Source organism: Callorhinus ursinus, unplaced genomic scaffold (assembly GCF_003265705.2).
Source record: "Callorhinus ursinus isolate GAN/ISIS: 27379988/994484 unplaced genomic scaffold, GSC_fseal_2.0 scaffold39, whole genome shotgun sequence".
Classification (NCBI taxonomy): Eukaryota; Metazoa; Chordata; class Mammalia; order Carnivora; family Otariidae; genus Callorhinus; species Callorhinus ursinus.
The window spans coordinates 21,760,250-21,779,277 of NW_027397101.1; the positions used below are offsets into that span (position 1 = coordinate 21,760,250).

Below are 19,028 nucleotides of genomic sequence, written 5' to 3' on the forward strand. Positions count from 1 at the left end.
TACTTGAGCTCTGGAGTCCCTGGCTTTCCAAGGCTGCTGCCCGTGACTGATGGAGGAGGAGTCGTGGTATAGGGTTCTCGAGGACCTCATCGTGCCTGACTGCCTAGCGGTACATCCCGGTGCGGGAAGGGCATCTTGCCTAGAAGCCTGCTAGGCTCAAGAGCAGGTCTTTTAGGTTCTCTCAAAGACATTGAAAGACTGGGATCCAGGTGCTTTAACTAGATAGACTTGAGCTGAGTCCTTGTCCCCACAGCGGAATGATGTGGCCACCATGCTGAGAAATATTAATGAGGAATAGTGTCCAGCTGCTGCAAATTAGCAAAGCTTCCCTGAAAAGTCTGCCCAGAGGTTGCTGTTTCTTCACCATTTTGGAGCTGCCTGAGGCCTGAGCTCTACCACTGAGGACTTCTGAGACCCACATCTATGGAAAGTGGTGCAGTTGCACCCCAGTGATGGTATACTGGATGTGTCTGAGCCTCATGCACTGATCAATAAGGGCCGGCTGCCCCAAGTCTCAGACTCCAGTATTATCCCCTGCCCTTTAGGAGCTAAGTGACATTGGGCAAGACACAATCTCTCTAAGCTTCAATTTCCTTGTCTGAAAAATGAGGATAAAATACTTGTTTTGTCTACTTCACAGAGAGGTTTCTTGTAACATCAAATAATCCTTATTCTTACTGGCTTTATGAGGCACTGGAGGCATCAGATAAGTGTGTGAAATAAAAGGAAATGTGGGTGAAAATATTTTGTCAAGGTTAAAGGGGCACACGAGTGTAGACATCACTGCTTGTGACTTTTTAATAGTAAATACAGGCTAAAATGTCATCATTTTTATGTTCAGTGAGAATCAACCGGCAGTTTCGAGGCTCTGCTTTTGTATCTGGGCCTTTGGGAAGGAGTGGTAAGTCACACACAAGCACCTTAAGCCTGGAAAGGCAATTTTTGTGTGGTGAGCTCCAAAAGAATTAGAAGCCAGTGTCCTTTCACTGTGGCTCTTTTCCCCTAAGACTCACACTTCGATTCTTGCTAATCTACCTCTCATTGGAAATGTGTAAAGGAAAAAATGTGGGTCCCCTAGCTCAGGGCTGGAGATAATTGGCAGAACACAAGAGGAGAGTCTGTGATCAGGGGAGGGTATAGAAGTGAAAAAGAGGGACCTGGGAATTGGAGAGAAGAAAAGACAATGTACAAGGAAAATCAATCCTCCTGATTGTGGCATGTAGAGAGAAGGGACTAAGCTATAAAAATGGAAAGTGGGGACCTTAGATTCAATCAATCAGATGCCATGTGGACATAGCTTTAAAAAATGAGGCTATTATCGCTCAAGTTCATTTGACAGAGCTTACATGTAAGAGTTCAGTGATGATCACTCTTGTCCACAATCGTAAAATAAGGTGCCAAAGTGATTTATCACTCCGCTCCTCTGATATACCCCAACTTTAAGAAGTATCTATAAATTTGGATTTCACCTTTAAAAACCCTTATGTTGTAAATGAGCCCAGTATCTGGCACACAGTAGGCATTCAATAAGTATTTGCTAAATAAATGAACTGAAAGGATGTAGACCTACTTGTGTTAATTTGTTGTCATAGAGTTGGAGGGTTCAAGGCTGGAAAAGAATACATTTCCCTCCTTACCCTTTTATTTCCTTAAACAAACATGAGACTCTCAAGACTCTTCCAGTCTTTGTAGATAACTTAATAGCTGGTGCTCATTTAATGATTGTTGTTAGGCACTATGCTAAGAAGTTCACGTGATCTCAGTCAATCAATGTAAGTGAGAACATAATCACCCAACTTTCAGGATGGGAAAAGTAAAATTCAGAGAGGCTACTTTTAGAAAGGTCACGTCACTCCACAAAGGTCCCACAGCTGGTAAGTTGAGATCAAGTTAACCAACTGCATATGGTTGCCTTTAATAATTTTATTTTAGTAGAAAGGACACTAGGAAGTGGAACAAGAATTGTAACTACCCTTTTGTAGGTGCTTAGGGCCAGAGGAAAGTGTGTATAGAGGGTAAGCTACCATTAAAACCTGAACACTTACCTGTTGGCAGTGACCTTAAGAATAGATGGAGGAGGGGGTGCCTGGGTGGCTCAGATGGTTGGGCGTCTGCCTTCGGCTCAGGTCATGATCCCAGGGTCCTGGGATCGAGTCCCGCATTGGGCTCCCTGCTCCTTGGGAGCCTGCTTCTCCCTCTGCCTCTCTCTCTGTCTCTGTCTCTCATGAATAAAAAAAAAAAAAAAAAAAAAAGAATAGATGGAGGAGGGGCACCTGGGTGGCTCAATCAGTTAAGTGTCTGCCTTCGGCTCAGGTCATGATCTCAGGGTCCTGGGATTAAGGCCTGTGTCAGGATCCCTCTCAGCAGGAAGCCTGCTTCTCCCTCTCCCTCCACCCTTTCCCCTGCTCGTGCTCTTGCTCTCTCTCAAATAAATAAAATCTTTAAAAAAAAATAGATGGAGTGACTAGGGCAGAGGCTTTCCAATGCTTTTGATGCAACCAAAGTAAGAAATGCACACACACACACAATCATACACACATACAATCTCACAATCATGCACACACAATCTCACACAGGCACAATCACACACACACACACACAATTACACATACATACATAACTGAAATAAAACTTTCATTAAGCAACGCTTACTATTACACTTCTTTCCTTCCATTCTATTCTACTCCAGTATTTTTCTGAGTTTAGTTAGCACACAGTGTTACATTAGTTTCAGGTGTACAACAGTGAGTCAACAACTCAGTACACTATGCTGTGCTCACCACAGGTGTAGTTCCCATCCGTCACCATGCAACACCATCACAGTATCATTGACTCTATTCCCTATGCTGTAACTTTTATCCCTGTGACTTAGTCATTCCATAACTGGAAGCCTGTGTTTCCCACTCCCCGTCACCTATTTTTCCCAGTCCCCCAATTCCCTACTCTCTGGCAGCCATCAGTTTGCTCTCTGTATCTATAAGTCTAATTCTGCTTTTGGCTTGTTTATTCATTTGTTTTGCTTTTTAGATTCCACATAATGATTGAAATCATATGGTATTTGTCTCTGTCTGACTTATTTCACTTAGCATTATACCCTCTAGGCCTATCCATGTTGTTGCAAATGGCAAGATTTCATTCTTTTTATGGCTGCATAATATTCCTGTGTGTGTGTGTGTGTGTGTTTGTACCACAACTTTTTTTATCCATTCATCTATCAGTGGACACTTGGGTTGCTTCCATATCTTGGCTATTGTAGATAATGCTGCAATAAACATAGGGGTACATATATCTTTTCAAATTAGGGTTTTCATTTTCTTTGTGTAAATACCCGGTAGTGGAATTACCAGATCATATGGTACTTCTATTATTTTTTAATATTTTACTTATTTGAGAGCGAGAGAGCATAAGCAGGGGGAGTAGAAGACAGAGAGGGAGAAGCAGGGTCCCTGTGGGGGGCTCGATCCCAGGACCCTGGTATCGTGAGCTGAGGCAAAGGCAGATGCTTAACTGACTGAGCAACCCGGGCACTCTGATACTTCTATTTTTAATTTTTTGAGGAACCTCCATTCTGTTTTACTTTCTTACACTATATACAAAAATAAACTCAAGATGGATTAAAGACCTAAATGTGAGACCTGAAGCCATGAAACTCCTAGAAGAGAATATAGGCAGCTATTTCTTTGACATCAGCTGTAGCAACATTTTTCTAGCTATGTCTCTTAAGGCAAAGGAAACAAAAGCAAGAATAAACTATTGGGACTTCATCACAATAAAAAGCTTCTGTACAGCAAAGGAAACTATCAACAAAACAAAAAGACAACCTACTGAATGGGAAAAGATATTTGCAAAGATATATTCAATAAGGGGTTAATATCCAAAATACATAACTTATACAACTCATTGTCAAAACCCCCCACATAATCTGATTAAAAATGGACAGAGGAGCTGAATAGACATTTTTCCAAAAAAGACACACAGATGGCCAACAGACACATGAAAAGACACTCAACATCAAGAATCATCGGAGAAAATCCAATCCAAACCGCAACGAGATAACACCTTACGCGTGTCAGGATGACTGGAATCAAAAACGAGAAATCACAAGTGTTGGTGAGGATGTGGAGAAAAAGGAACCCTTGTGCACTGTTGGTGGGAATATAAATTAGTGCAACCACTGGAAAACAGTGTGGAGATTCCTCAAAACATTAAAAACAGAAATATTTACTTCAGTATTTTAAGTGCTGGTTGGGACACGCTTAATTGACCTCACACGCACTCCTAAGTTCTGATCTGCCAGTCTGAAAACCACTGAACTAGAAGGTAATAAAGGTGATGGAAGGGGCACAGACTTTTGATTCATTCACACAAAGTGGGGCTTGAATCCCAGGCTGCTGTTATGTTAACTGTGTGGGCTAAATCAAGTAACCTCTTCTTTGAACTTTCGTTTCTCATCCACAAAATGGGGATAATAATATCTACCTCAGAGGTTATTGAGAATGGCAAGCAATGAACGTAGACACCTACACTGGCACCTAGTATCTCTCAGAGGTATGATGACAGCAGTTTGAGGAGGCATTCAAAAATGAAGAGTGCCAGGGTGCCTGGGTGGCTCAGGTAAGTGTCTGATTCTTGATCTCAGCTCAGGTCTTGATCTCAAGGTCATGAGTTCAAGCCCCTCTTTGTGCTCTGTGCTGGGCATAGAGACTACTTAAAAAAAAAAAAATTGAGTTCTGGCCCTGGCACTAGCCAGCTGTGTGAGCTTAGGTAAGTAATGTCTCTAAACTTCTAAATCATGTCATCTCTCTAAGCTTCATTTACTCACCTGTAAAAAAATTGGAGGAATAGTAATACCTACCTCATGTGATTTTTTGAGAATTAAGTGTAATCATATACATGTAAAGCCCTTACCACACTACCTGGTGCTTAGGAAGCGCTCAATAAATTATTGGCTATATTAGCTCTTCAACAAATAGATCTGTTATTGTCCTGGAACCCTCTAGACAGGTTACAATATTTATTTTGACAAGACAAACTCAGGATTTTGTGTGTGTGTGTGTGTGTGTGTGTGTGTGTGTGTGTGTAATCAAAACTGCCTTTATTTTGCTCATCAGTATTCTCTAGAGGCCAAATCAAACTTGGCTGCAGCAAAGGAAATCATTTTTGTAAAGAAAGGTTAGGTCCAAATTTGATTCCCTCTCCTTGTTCTTCTTTGAAAGTATTTCCACAAAATCCAATCTTTGGCTTCACACTAAAGGCCTATTTTCAGTTTGAGTAGACTTTACCAAAAAAAAAAAAAAAAAAGGAAAAACAAACAAACACCGTGACTCTACACACCATGTAGTGGGGAGTGAGTTTAATTTTTTGAGTTCAGCTAAAGAATGCTATCGCATGGTCTCCTGCCTAAAGCCTTCCTTTTTCCCACTTGTGTGAGGCAGCCTTTAAGATGGCCTCTAAATGATCAAAACCTCATGGTATTCATACTCTGTGTAAACTCTCCTCCTGTTCAGTGTGAGCTGTACTTAGTGACTCACTTCTAATTGAGAAGATAAGGTAGAAATCTCAATGTAGGACTCAGAGTCAGTCATAAAAGGCAGTGTGGCACCGCCTCTCTCTTCTGCATTCCTTGCTCTGGGAGAAGCCAGCTGCCATGTTGGGAGTAGCCCCATGGAGAGGCCCATGTGATGAGGAAGTAAAGCCCTCTTGTCAGTAGCCACATAGGTGAGATTGGGAAGCTGAATCCTGCAGCCCCTTCAAATGACTACAGCCACAGCCAGTAGTTTGACTCTGACTTTACCAGAGATGCTGAGCCAGAATGACCCAGCTAAGCTGCTCCCGGATTCATAACTCTCAGAAACTGTGAGATGCTAACTGTTGTTTCAAGCTGCTAAGTTTTGGGGATGGTTTGGTAGGTAGGAATAGATCGTGAATACGCTGCCCTTGAATCTTGCTTCCCACAGCATCTCATTCATTCATTCCCTCATTCATTCCATGAATGTTTATGAACTCCTTGCTACTTGTCGGGCAGTGTAACTACCTTCGGATCCTCACTTTGAGGAGCCTACAGTCTAGTGGTAGAAATACTATGTGCAAACTAACAGTGAAAGTGCTGCGTACATGTGAAATGCCACCCATGTGGTTTTGCCGGGGCTTTGGGGACGTGGAGGAGGGAATGAGAACTTCCAGCCTGACCAGAAGAAAGGGGGATAGAGGTAAGAGATGGCACTTGACTTAAGCCTTGACACCAAGGTGTGATGGCTTTGCCATGTGTCAACTAGGCTAGGCTGAACTACGTTCCCCAGAATTCCCTTTCTTCTATGTTTCGGTTTAGGGTGAGGCGCAAGGGAGATTCGGAAGCAGCAGCCATTTTGTAGTGCACACATGTCACTGCTGATCTGCTAACTTAACTTGTTGGTGTGAGGCAGCACCAAGCCTGTGATTGCTCTACCTTGCCCTGCATCCTCCTTTAGCTTTCCTGACTTCTGGGCCAGACATGTACATTTAGCTCTGTGATAAAGGGGTTTGGCTTCTGAGGAATAGTCTCCTCACCAAAGTGAGAGGCAAGAGCAGACTAGGTTTGGATTGTTCCTTGTGCCTGGGGTGCCAGGCTTCCTGACTGCCTGCCACATGGATTTAAGCTCCAGTCTCAGATGACAGTCTTCTAGAGACTGCTTCACCAACGCCCACAGTTGTGGGAGCTAGTTCTCTGTGACATACATGAGGTCCAAGGTGAATAGGTGAAAGAGATGATTCAAGGCAGAAGGAACACTGTGAACAAAAACACGGAGGGGGAAAATGTAGGACTGATAAAATTCTTAACCACTGACACACCCTTGGTACTGACTCACCAGAATCAATGGTGGTCCCAGCACTGACCGGCCAGAGTGAATGGTGGCACCAGCACCAGCCAGTCAGAACAGATGCTGGCTGTGGTACCCGAGCAGGGTCTTCAAGGGTTCTGACTGTTCCCCTTTAGTTACTGAATTATGGAGACTAAAGAGATGTCTGAGTGGATCTTGAGGTGGTTAAGAGCATTTGGGCCATCAAAGATGTGACTATTTCCCAGCTGGAACAAAAGTGTTTTCTACTTTAATAACTTGTGCTCTTTCCACATGGGGGCCCAGTGTACAATGGCTGCAAACGGTAGTCTCCTTGATAGTGTATGCAGCCTGTTGATTGAATGGGTTGCCCCAAGAGATCTTGGAGACAGCCTTTTCAGCAGACATTGATGTCTGACCTCATGCTATCCCCAATCCAGGCTCCAAACAGGTATGTGGGGTGCCTTTGGAAAGCACCAGGGTGCAGTGGCCAGGGTCCGTGTTCACCAAGTCATCATGTCCATCTGTACCCACCTGCAGAACAAGGAGCATGTGATTGAGGCTCTATGTAGGGCCAAGTTCAAGTTCCCTGACTGCCAGAAGGTCCACATTTCCAAGAAGCAGGGCTTTCCTAAGTTTAATGTGGATGAATTTGGAGACAAGGTGGCTGAAAAGCAGCTTATCCCCAATGGCTGTGGGGTCAAATATATTCCTAGTCATGGCCCCCTGGACAAATGGCAGGCTCTGCACTCATGAGAACCTCGGCACTACTCCCGTCTTATTCATGCCCACCAATAAATCCTATTTCCTGTCAAAAAAATTTTTTTAACAACTTGTACCATCATATTGATGCATTCCAGCTGAATGCCAGCTCTGAAGAAAATATGCAAGGGGAGTGCAATGAAGAACAAATTGTTTAATGTGACTGGAACATTGGCTGGCTTGGTGTGTGCCTATAGTTTTCAACCCCAGTTACTCAAGTCGGTGAAATTGATTTAACCTGTTGTGTCTTATGTGGCTATAGTCAAAATAGCTATTAAAATGGTTCCATGGAGAAATGCAACTTAATCCAATTATAGGAGACCAGGACCCTATCCCTTTACTAAATGAAGGATCAGAAAACAGGAATTTTAGCCTCTATTCTGCCACTGACACACTGTGATCTGGCAAGTCACTTACCACAACTCATCCTGAAGCCAGAATGTGGTGACTTGACTTAGGCTTTTCTCTCTGCAATTTTCTGGAGATCTGGAATGCTTTTCCATTCCTTAAAACTATAGCCACTAGTCCCTTCAACTCTGGAGTCAAGACAAATTTCACTCGAAAAGTTTGCTTTGTACTTTCCTGCCTTGAAACCACAATTTTACTCCTACCATTCCTTGTTATGAGTTGCATTTTTCTCTCTCTAGGTAACATCACAACTCTGTTTATCCCTCCTTTTGAGTGATTTGATCTCTCGGCAAATTATTTACGAGGTATTTCTTTTATACCTCATAAGGTCCCCTGGTACTTAGAAATCTGTATACAGCAGGTGCCTATTAAATACTTAAATATTCCTGTATCATTTGGTAAGTTTTCCAGTTCCAAAGGGAAGTCAAGCAGGACATTCTAAACTAAAATATTTAAGGGTTTTGGATTGCGTACAGCTCTGTGTTGTCTCTGCCTCCCTTCCACTAGCATGAATAATTAAGAATAGAGTTGGACCCCTGTGTGTGCATGCCCATAATAGCATTTGTGTGCATATAATAATGGTGTATAAATTAACTTCTTTTGCTCCAAATGAAAAGGCAGCCTTGTTCAATGATGAGTAAGTATGAATACAAAGAGCATTTCGGCATCCTCAGAGCAATTAATATCTCTTGTATAATATCTCAAACTATAAGAAATTAGTATTTGCCATTCAAGAGAAATTCAAATCATAAACAAAATATATATATATAGTCAACCCTGAGATACTGAACAGAAAGGACTATAACCAAAAATCTTAAGGCTTTTGAAATTACTATGAGGCAACTTTTCCTTCTTCAGCCTGGAAAGTTTCCCAAAAAGTGAGGTAGGTCTTTCATCATTTCTACTTGCCTTGTTTTTGTATTTAGCAAATATATATTTAATTGAATTTGAATACACTTGCTGCAACCATGGGTGAAAAAAATTAACATATACACTTAGCATGACCTTGTGAAGCATACAAAGCAGGACAGAATAAGAATTATTCATCCTCATTCTGTTTCCCTGGAATAAATCCTAGGTTGGTCCACTGTTACTAAACCATTTTTCAATAATAGTTCATCTGCCAGCATTAGCATGAATAAATTTCCCCTCACAGTATAGGAAGCAATTCACCACTTTCTTTATCTTTCTTAAGCACATCCAATCCTTCAACAAGTTCACTTGTCCACTTACACATACAACTAGGTATATACAGCTCCTAATTCTTAGCAAACTTCTCATTCCCCAATACAAAAATGTCTCCATCTACCCCAGTAGATTTAGTCAGAATTGGTCTTCTGAGTCCATATTTTGCCTCCTGTAGATTTCCTTTCATAAAGAGCATCACAGACGCTTTATTCATTAGCATTCTGAGTTGGTCCTCTAACGTGGGGGTAGCTCTAATGCAATTTATATTCAGTTCATCCCATGCTTCTAGTTCTTTACATCAAGCCCCCCTATTTGTGCTGAGGATAAGGGAGCCAATTGGAAAAGGTTTTGAACCCTTGGCAATTTCACCGTAAAATCCACCAAAATGCTATAATCTGTATGCAATCTTCATTAAGAATTTCTGCCACCTGCTTGCTGAAGCCACAGCACAGCTCCACTCATAATCACCATGCAGGGGGCAGCATTAGTTAACGTCATTAGACAAATGTTGAGATCTTCTTTTGCATGTTCAATAGCACCAGGTGGGAAGAAACTGCTAGATCCAGGCATGGAACTTTGGGGGCTAACTTGGGCTTATGCATTAATCAGCCAACTTTTTGAGCATCCACAAAAAACCAAAAAGGCTAGACTGCCAGTAATTGTCTGTTGTTTTTTCCAGATATGTTAGGGACAGTGTCAATTTTCAACTTCACTGAGGGTGATCTGTAGGAGCTGTGTGGGCAATGAGCAAATCACTTAACCTGTCTGTGCCTCAGATTCCTGGTCTATAAAATAGGGATGATAATTGGATCTACCTCCTGGGGTTGGTGTGAGGATTAAATGAGTCCATACAGATGAAGCACTTTGAACGGAGCCTGGAGAGCTGTTATCACCCTCTTCCTCCTCATCTTTGTTTTGCTAACTCTGCTTTACGCTGTTCCGTTAACCGCACTGGGGACCCCACAGTGCCCAAATGGGGAGTCAGGGAGTGATTGGCCCCTGAGGCTCTGAAGAAGCACAGCAGCTTCTCCTGTTTTTTGTTTTTGTTTTTTTCTTGTTTAACCTTCATTCTTGGGGCACTTCCTAAATGCCAGTCCCTATGCTAAGCTCTTCACAAACATTTTCTCATGTAAACCTCAAAACAAGCCTAAAAGGAGAAATGCTACTGTAATTTCCATTTTATAGATGTGGACATTGGAATTTGGAGAAGTTAATTTGCTTATACAATTAAACTCCACAGTCTCTAAGAAGTGGATGGCTTTCTTATATGTCATATTAACTTTGCTTTAGAGGTTACAGTCACCTCAAGACTAGTTATAAGAACTTTGAGAGCTGAAAGGACTTTTACCCTTGATGTAATCCACACGAAGGAGTTAAGCCTCAGAGAAGTCAAGGACTTCACCCAAGGTCACACAGCCAGTTGTGACCAGCTGTGACGCAGGACTTTTGCAGGGATCCCTGCCCCTACAATGCACTGCTTTTTATCTTCATGTTATTTTACATAATTAATAGAGCCCTTCAAGTGTGCAAATACTTAAAAGTATGCATTCCTCTCAGGGCATGAGTTTCTTCAGCACGGAAGTCATATACTTAAATGGAAAATTAACTGAAGGGAGAAAAGAAATACTTGGGAGAGGTTTTTTCTTATTTAAAATTAAACACAATTGCTTTAAGTGAGCAACATCTTAAAAGATGGGATTAAAGTCCTACCCCAGAAGCCACAAATATGATAATAAAAGGTTTACAGTGCTTGTTATGCTAGACATTCTTCAGTTCCATGTTTCTTTCCTGTGTTTTTAACTAGCGTGGAACTGAGGGAATTAAGTATTCTTTCAGCTTCTCTTAAGCCTTTTCCTGCTTTAAACCTGAACGCCTGGGGCGCCTGGGGGGCTCAGTCATTAAGCATCTGCCTTCGGCTCAGGTCATGATCTCAGGGTCCTGGGATCGAGTCCCAAGTAGGGCTCCCTGCTCAGCGGGGAGTCTGCTTCTCCCTCTCCCACTCCCCCTGCTTGTGTTCCCTTTCTGCTGTCTCTGTCAAATAAGTAAATAAAATCTTAAAAAAACAACAACACCTGAATTCTGTATGGCAGAGAAGAAAAGGGAACTCCTTGTTCCTGCATGCACCCCATCCCCTGCCCCATGCGGCCACACACACACACACACACACACACCCCTCTCAGAATGAAATCTCCTCCTTTTTTTTTAAATCTCTTCTTTCTCACAGCCTCCACACCCTCCCCCAAAATCCCCCCCCAAAAAAACCTAAACCTCAACATTTGGCTCAGTGACGTTTTCTCAAGATCAAAGTCAAATGATCATTTCCATGAAAATCAAAGTAAAGTCAGTCTCTCTCCCTCTCTCCCTGGAAAGCCTGGGTTTCCAGCCTGTGAAAAACTAAAAATTCCACACTTCCCCTCTTCTTAGGATGAAACCCTCTGCTCCCTCTTCCTTTCTTCAGGTGCCTCTTCACTTCAAGCACATTTCTGCTTTTCTGCAGAGACGGTGATAGAAACTTTCAGTGTCAAATCCAAGAACTAGCGACTGTTAGTGTCTCTCTCTTCCTGGGGTCAGCAATGCCTGCGAGGCTTGAGGTGAAGATGGGACAAGAGAGCCAGGGTGGGGGGGGGGGGGGGGGGGGAAAGAGCAGGGAGGCTGGAACAGAGGGGGAGAGGGGGCAGGAGGTACAGTGGGTAAGGTAGGAAAGCCCTACTTAGTGACTTCCTATAGGTCAGGCGTCGCCCTACAGGTAAGAAACATACTCTTACTTTACATGTGAGTGGCCTCAAGTTCACAGAAATGGTTTAAAACTTTCAAGGTCACAGAGCTTGTGAATGGTCTAGTTAAAATACTAACCCAAGGCTGTCTGACCTCAGAGTCCAAGTTTTGTGCCAGGATGTGAGGTCAGTGACAAATATGAAGAAGAGTGGAAGGGGCTCTGTGCAACACCAGGATCCCACCGTTACATACCTTCATACATCTTTATGATGAGTTATCCACCTGACCTCGTTTAGCACAAATGATGGGCCAAAAGCAACTGCAAGCTAAACTGTGGACGAGGACTCTGCCCCCTGTCACCGGCCCACCCTCCCTCCGTGCTCAATCGTACATATGCCCAAGTAGCTCCTATATTGCAGGGGGACTCAGGAGGTTGTGGTTTCGCTCTTAAAGTGGAAGGGTCCTTTCTGAAATCATTGCTGCTGTCCAGGAACCCTCCCATAAAATCACTAATTGAAGCGTTAACTGATAATAGGACTCCATACTTCCCTTTTGACCAAGACGTCATCTGCGAAGTTTCCCACAAGTGAAAATAATTTTCCTCCTCAAGAAATGGCAATAGTAATTCTGTGCTAGTTAGAAAATGCCTTCAGAAAGGAAATACAGTTTTTTTTTTCATTTGAGAGGAAAATATCAAATAACTAACACAGGAAATCTCCCTAGAGTCTACCTCCAGTAGGAAAGCTCATTTTATATTTTGCAAGTTTTATGAGAAAAGCATTCAACTCTAATAAGTAGCTATTTGAGTATTATTCCTTGTGTGTGAAATTCATTTGTTGAGACTAGCATAATACCATGGGATGAAGACTGGTCCCAATAGGAGCTATAAGTCATCCTAGGGATTATGACATGAAATGTTCAGATATCCATTATTAAAAATGAATGTTTTCTTTTGCTACTTTTTGGCCTAGTGGGGAAAAGAAAGAAAAGTACCCTACAGATTCCATTAAAACAAACAAACAAACCAAATCCTAGAGTGTATATTCAATAAAATCCTGGCTTGACACACGGTCCTGAGTTGGTAATATGAATCAGCAAGTGGTTTTCCTGATCTGATTGGACAGGAGTATAAGGAAATGGAAGGCAAAACAAGCCTTTAATGAGCACGCTACCCTTGCCTATTGCCGTGGTACATTGTAGCACTGTTTCACTACTACTCTGGACTTAGATCTGTGACCTGCTTTTTGGCCCATCTGATTAACAAATGTGTGGCAAGTAGAGACCTGAGAAGTGTTTCAGTTCCCACTTGTTCTTCTATTCTGCCATAGCCATGAGAACATGTCTGCATTAGTCTGCTGGAGGATGAGACACACACAAAACAAAGCTAAGTCACCTGTCACCCCAGCGGAGACGATCCTAGATCAGTCAACAACCAGACGATCCTCCCACACATTAGCAAGTCTGACCAAGACCAGCAGAATTATTTAGCTGAGCCAAGAGCAGCAAAGCTTCTGAACACACCTTTTGGAGGCAGGAGTAATAAATATTTGTTGTGTGGTTTATGGTGGTTTGTTATGCAGTGTTACTGTGGCACTAGATAATGGATACAAAACCCACAGTTAGGAAATAGTTTCTGGATATCAAAACATATTGTAAGTTGTGTTGCATGTTATGTGAAAGCCACGGTAAAGATTTGTGTTAAGATAGACTGTAGCCCTGTATGGGTAAACCACAGCCAGGTAAGAAGGGGAAGGATTCTCACTTAAAAGGTAAGCTCATTTCCCTACCAATCACTCAAGGAAAAGGAGTATCTCCCCAAGTGGAAATGAAATCTAAGAGTAAGGGTCATAGTCAGGTAGGCGCTATGACAGGATCTCTCCTAGGAGAGGATTTCTCTAGGGTCCATTCAGAATGACTTCTGCTTTATGGGGATTGACCAGGAGCTGAGAAGTGAAGGGTTCAGGGGTTTCCACATGACAACGATGATGATGATGGCATGTGACACTTTATTGAGCAGGTTGCTTATTTTGTCCCAGGGGCTCCACTCAGCTCTTGATATGTATTAGCTCATTCAGTCTTCATACCAGCCCTATCGGGTATTGCTTTTTCTCCATTTTATACATGCGGCAGTTGAAGCCCACAGCTATGATTAAATAACTTGCCAAAGACAAAGAACAGAGCTGGGTGGTCACCAATCTGACTCAAGGACCTCTATGCCATCGGACCATGGAACCACACATCAGACAAGTGGGGTTGGGGCCAGACTTGATACTTTGTACACTCAGTTGTTGTTACTCTGTTTCTGACTTGGAATGGGAAGGAATTTCATCCCACCATAAGGCCAGTATCATGGTGGCAGCAGGAAGGGAATAGGTAGAGAGAGCTGGAGTGAGAGAGAACAAAAGAAAATACCAATGGGAAGGTCAAGCTGGGGACAAGGTCAAGTGCCCTTAGTCAGGTGCTTTATCTCATTCACTTTGTCCAGGATATTCTCAAACTGGTGCTGTTTCCTTAGAGTTTTGGGGTTTAATTTTATGGCAGAGACTAGAATTTCCTTATGTTTTGTACTTGGCACTTTTCTAAGCATTTTACATACATTATGCATTGAATTCTAGCAACAACCCTTCAGTGATTAAAGATATTTTTTATCCCTAATTTTAAAGATCAGTGTGATTTGAAATGGAGTTTCTGGACTGATGGCAGGCTGTGAACTCTTTTCAGGCCTCAGTGAGATGAGAAATTGAGGTGAAAAATTGAGAGTAGGTGTTTAGAAACTTTTAACAATTAGAGCAATGTTTTGCCTGTTGAATCTAATAATCTAAAACAAAATGAGTATATACTCCATGAGTTTATGTTTTCTATTTCATTTTCCTGGTAATTCATTTTAATGCATTTTACAAAAGCATTTTTCCTCAAATGGATTAGATATTTTAAAAATGGAGTTTGAGAAGCACTTCTGGATAATAGGATTGAGGATCAGAGAAATAACTTGCCAAAGTGTTAGTCGTTAAGAGGCAGAACAAGACTCAAACTCAAGTCTTAATCCAATGCCCATCGGATCACTTTATTATTAAAATTAACATCCAAGTTGATTAAGACGGTGTCCACCTGCATCTGCCTCTTTAAACAATGATGTGAAGTTTGACTGCGGGGGGTGGCGGGGTGGTGGGGGGGGGGGTTGGGAGGAGAGTAGTAGGCACCGGGGCCTTTCTATTGACAATCAGTCAAGTACTTACAGAGCATAGAAATAGGACTTGGGAGCTGAACTTTAAAAATCAAAAGAATGCCACCAGTGTGAACCTGTAATACACACAGTGACAGCATGATTCCTGCAGATCCCTTGGAAATACCAGCACAGAGCTTTTTCCTTTGCTCCTTCTGCAACTCCCTCAAGGAGAAATGTAGGAAATACAGAAAACTCTCATTTGAGAAAAATTGTCTAACAGATCCTACACCAAGTGAAACAGTTGATTTTGTGGTCTTAAATTCAAAAGCGTTTCTTCCCATCATCTGTCAAAGTAAAACTGTGCCTTGATTATCTCAGTAGTAGTAGATCTACAACGGTTTTGGAGCCAGACAAACCCAGACTTAGGTCCTGCTTTTGCCTTTTTTTTTGCTCTGTAACCTTGGCATCAAGCTAACCTTTCTGGACTTTTTTCCTCATTTGTAAAACGTGAATAATTCATACCTCCTAGGATTTTGAGATAATTTAATAAGGTAACTCGTATAAACTGCTTTCATCAAGTATGAAGTAAGAGGATAATTACATCAAACGCCCCCAAACCAAATACATTTAACCAGCTTGTTTGAGATCCTTTCAAATGCTGTGGCTGTACCATCTCAAAATAATTAACTGAAAGATTTTTTTTTTAATTTAGTTATTCAGCAAGTAGGTTTCTTTTCAGCAAGGAGTAAAACAAGGTCATCTGACTCAATTTTAAAAATTGAATTAACTGAATAGTTTGCATGTTTTGTTGCCATATGTAGAGAGTCTAATAATTCAGGATAATTCTGGTCTATTGTACACTGAAAACTGGTTTCATTAAATTTGTGAGGTAGTCACTTTTATGGATTACTGATAATCTTATCTCACAGGGATGTTGGGAGAGCCAAATTAGATTATGTAGTATATAGTTTCTGGTACACGATAAGCCCTGAATTAGTATATTTTCCCTGTATTCCACTTTATTTACAATTGCCACTGTTTTTAGGTTGATGTCACTTTATAGCATTTGATTAGGTACAATGATTAGCACCTTGGTCAACTTTTTTACTTCAAGACTTAACAATGAAATTATTTGTACTGTGACGGTGAAAATATGGGCACACGTGATTTAAAGCCATTATGAATTTGCCTTGAAGCTCTATGGTGAAATTTCTTCAAACGAATGATAAGAAAACCTCTCTGATACACGATCCTCAAGGTCTGCACTCCAGCCAGTTTCTGAACTGGTATGGAGCCTTTGGCATTTCCTCAGCAACTGGCCCCTAAATTGTGTCAACAAGTGCTTGTGTACCCTTTATAGTTTTGCCTAACCTTTAATCATTCCAGCATTCTTTTCTGAACAAAACACAAACCTGTGCTTTAGATCATTAATTGATTTTCCTTGTGACATCCTGGGGATCTGAAGTCTGAAGTCTCTTTCGGGAGCATTTCAGGCAACACTGGAAAGGATTTCAGAACACTCTAGAGGACCAGTTAGAAAACCAGCTGCAATCTCACCCCAGACCTCTGGAAGGAGACGGTGTTCACCAAGTCTCCATATCAGGAATTCACTGACCATCTTGTGAAGACCCACACCAGAGTCTCCGTGCAGAGGACCCAGGCTCCAGCTGTGGCCACCACCTAGTTTTATACAAGAAAAATAAAGTGAACTAAAAAAAAGAAAAGTTCTTTTGTTAAAAAAAAAAAAAAAAGAAAACCAGCTGCAAACATTGAGTAATTTTATTTCCATCCTCTGGCTGTTGCTTTGGTGGAATCTACAGATTTTAGATCCTTCCAGAGCACACATAATAACAAGATCGCAGGATCATTTAAGCGTTAAATGAGATTAGGTATATAAAAGTACTTTTCAAACTATCAACCATAGACAAAGGATATACAAAGCTCAAATACTGTTATTTCATAGGATGCTTTTACTTCTCTGTGGTTCCTTTATGGGCACAAGATGGCTGCTGGGGCCAGATGTCACATATTTATTTATATGACTCTGTCCCAAGCAAGAAGGGAGGAGTGGAAGGATTTTTCAGAATTTTCTTTATTTGTATCAGGCAGGAAAGTCTTTCCAGAAGCCCCCCAATCCAGATTTCCCTTAAGTTTTCATTGACCCAAACTAGGTCACATATTCGTCCCTAAGGGAGGATCATAGAATTACCCATTCCAGGCAAGGAGAAACAGGATTATCATGATTGGTTTAGGCCAAAGGGGCACAAATGGTCTGGTTTAAAGATCTTTGATATTTAGCCTCTAGTCTTAAGAGCCTAGCATAGCTCTTTTGGGCTCCCTTACTTCTTGGCTCCTAGCCTGCTTCCAATGGATATTTCTCTCATCTCAACACTCCCTGGACATCTTGACTATATGTTCTGATTTTTCCTCTTAAAATATACTTTTCAATGAAGGAAGTATACAATCTCAAAAAAAAAAAAATCTTTCAAGTGTGCCTGAATTCTGCTACATGAACTCTTCCATGTATGTCTCCTCTGTACCTCTTGACCATCCAGGCCAATATGGAATTGATGAGAAATGATGAGCTTTGGAATCAGTTGGACCAAAATTTTAATCCTAGCCCTCTTACAACTTAGTTAAGTCATGGAACCTCTTTGGACCTCCATTTCCTCATCCGTACAAGGAACATTAAATGTCTACTTCGAAGGATTTAGTACAAGAATAGAAAGTACCTGGCAACCAAAAGAAATGATCCATTTTTTGTTATTTTCATCATCAAGTCACACATCAGTTGCTATGATTGCTGTATCTCAAAACCTGGTCAAATTCTTCACTCAGCTCACTTGAGTTGGAGACTTGGTTTTTGATGACTTATTCTGGCTTTAACGCTGTACTCCTTTAAGGGCACACTCATTGTTTCCAATATTCTGTTCTTTGCTGGTTGTAGTACAATTCTGGATAAAAGGGTCTCAGACCCCTGTGCCCTAGTCTGAAAGACATGACAATAATAAATGCTTGTGAAAATAAAAAAGTAAGATAAATGTAATGAACCTATAAGAACAATAAGGATCAGCAATTGCAGTCATAACAAAGACTGGACAGGTGGCTAATTGCAGTGGGTAACCTAGGCTTTGGCAACTTGAATAGCAACAAGGACAGTAAAACTTCAAAAGACGACATTATGCAGTATTGGTAAAGAGAGCAACTGAAACAGAGATCAGGAGAAGACAATGGATCAAAAGAGAAAGGGACTTGGGCATGACCCCAGCTATTCCAGTAAATGAACTATTGAGAAAGACTTGGAAGCACAAAAGATATTCCTTTATTTCCTTTATTTTTTTTTTAAGATTTCATTTATTTATTTATTTAGAAGAGAGAGAGTGGAGGGGAGGGGCAGAGGGAGAGAGAACATCTCAAGTAGACTCCCCGCTGAGCGTGGAGCCCGTCCTGGGGCTTAATCTCACGACCTCAAGATCATGACCTGAGCCAAAATCAAGAGTCAGATGCTTAATTGACTGAGCTACCCAGGCACCCCCCCATTTCCTTTAAAAGATAATGAAACACGTATAATTAGCTGTATTTGTTTAATTTAGATACATAGTCGATTTATGTTATAATCTTTTTCTTGGTGTATTGTTACACCAAATATTTATTTTTCTTTCATTTTTGGATACATAGATCTTCAAAAGAAGCCAGGCAACGTCTAATACAGTTCAATCTGGCTCTTGCCGCTGATCATCCCTCGTTGTGTTCATCCGCACTCTTACCCGCCCAGGGCTAAGGTGAGGTGAGTTGTCTCACCCGGGTCTCCTATGCTCCCACCTTACATTCCTGCGGAAGATCTGAATCTTACGGTGTTGGTGTTAAGAGTCCACGTTTCTTCTGACTTCAATTACCAGTATGCAGCCCTGTTTCCATTCATCCTCAGACTTTTCAGCTCCCTCCTTGGCTTTTCTGGCCTATACCCAACCAGT

General features: G+C 41.6%; 1 non-coding gene across 1 annotated transcript; it reads left to right on the plus strand.

Annotated features, from left to right (window-relative positions):
• The first annotated feature begins 7,074 nt into the window (after positions 1-7,074).
• LOC112836302 (small nucleolar RNA SNORA70) lies at positions 7,075-7,209 on the plus strand. Its single transcript, XR_003211451.1, has one exon. It is a non-coding gene; the product is annotated as a small nucleolar RNA SNORA70 (small nucleolar RNA).
• Positions 7,210-19,028: the final 11,819 nt, after the last annotated feature.